This window comes from Halyomorpha halys, unplaced genomic scaffold (assembly GCF_000696795.3).
Source record: "Halyomorpha halys isolate HHAL.00 unplaced genomic scaffold, Hhal_1.1 Scaffold480.1, whole genome shotgun sequence".
Taxonomy (NCBI): Eukaryota; Metazoa; Arthropoda; class Insecta; order Hemiptera; family Pentatomidae; genus Halyomorpha; species Halyomorpha halys.
In genome coordinates this window covers 314,638-316,335 of record NW_027116427.1, presented here as the reverse complement: position 1 = coordinate 316,335, position 1,698 = coordinate 314,638, and the positions used below count along the sequence as shown (strand labels likewise).

The 1,698-nt window shown below is 31.7% G+C and overlaps 1 protein-coding gene across 1 annotated transcript in view; it reads left to right on the top strand.

The window, feature by feature from the left end:
* Window positions 1-1,698, top strand: part of LOC106683391 (lipase member H) — a 25,210-nt gene that overhangs the window by 1,439 nt on the left and 22,073 nt on the right. The window lies entirely within an intron of this gene.

The window sequence follows — 1,698 nt, the reverse complement described above, 5'->3', positions numbered from 1 at the left end:
TCTAGTGTCTCCAAAACCCAGTCTAATTGCACTTCGTTTGCTGGATCTCATCATCCCGACAATGAAGGCTTTGCCATGATGTGGCCAAGGCCTGTACCAGATTTTAGTGCTTGTGATGATGAAAACTCACAATTTCCTTAAGCTCTAGTGTCTCCAAAACCCAGTCTAATTGCACTTCATTTGCTGGATCTCAGAACAACATAAATAAACAAAACCATATTTATTTTTTTTATGCCGACGTTTCGACCCGAGTTTCAGGTCTTCATCAGGTGTTATGGCATAGAAGGTAGGCCTGCAACTCAGGTCGAAACATCGGCATAAAATAAATAAATATGGTTTTGTTTATTAATGTTGTTCTTTGCTGACCGCACCCCCCGACAAACTTCTCCAGTTAATATTATTAAATATGAAGTAACGTTTTTGTTTTACTGTTTTATCTTAACGAATGTGGATAGCCCAGCTTGGATATATTGTTTGTTATTAGTTTATATAAACGATCTTTAACTCATTATTTTTGTAAAATTACTACAATTGATTATCAATTTCATGTATTTCACAGGCTAACTCTATTTGTACGGGGGTTGCCCCATAAAAAAATAAATAAATTATTATTATTAATTCAGAACTACCCGACTTCTGCTTTTGTTGGATATTTCTATCTCAATAGATTTTTCTGAACAATTTATTTTTAGAAATTCCTTCGATATTATAATCATAATCATGAACTGTTTTAAAATCATACATTATAAATACAATTCTTAGTTATATTTTTCATAAAACAATGGAGAAATAAATATTTGTTTTTATATTTTATATTGAAATTTTGAACTACATAAAATTGTTTACACCTTTAGAAAATTAAAAATGATTTTTTTTTTGTTTGAGCAGTTTAGGATTTAAAAGATATTATTCATAAAAATTTTTTTTATAGTAATGGCTGTGGTAAGGAGTAGTGAAGATGCTCAAATTGTGATATGATTTCCTATATGAAATTATGAGGTTTAAAGTACATGAATATGGGACAATGGTCCCGAAACGTTGTACCATGTTATGAGAATTTAATAAAAATTTCGTTCAACTGGAAGTCATTAACCTCAAAATTTTTTTTATGAATTGACTCACCAGACTTCCTATAGAGATAATTCAAAAATATATTATGTAATCTCCGAAACAATAGTCAAAATTATACCAGATTTTCTCTTGAATGTAATAGCTATGGATAAAACTGGTAAAAATCTGATATTTTAAAGTTTAAAACCAATCAAAAGGTAATTTTAAAGTGTGGAAGCTAAGTGGCTCAGTGGTAAGGCACATTGCTACTAACTCCAAGAACATATAATACTTCAGATAATTTTTATTCTATTATTGTAACCGTGAGTCAATCCTTTGGGTCATTTAAGACCTCCAGCCTCACAAAGTGGGTATCCATAATCCAGGAAAATCTGACGGTCGAACGTTGTTCTGATTAAATTCACCTCCTTCCTCAACCGTTGGTCTTGTGACAATACTTCTTTACTAAGGACTGCACTCCTGACCCTTCATGGATTGTTACGGAACAGTTTTATATTTTTTAATGTCTAATATATATATATATATATAAGTTACGGACTGTCAGCTGACAGGTCCATATCAGCTGATCGAGAACAGCTGACCGATTGTATATATATATATAGACGGACAGGCTCCGCAAATAGATCA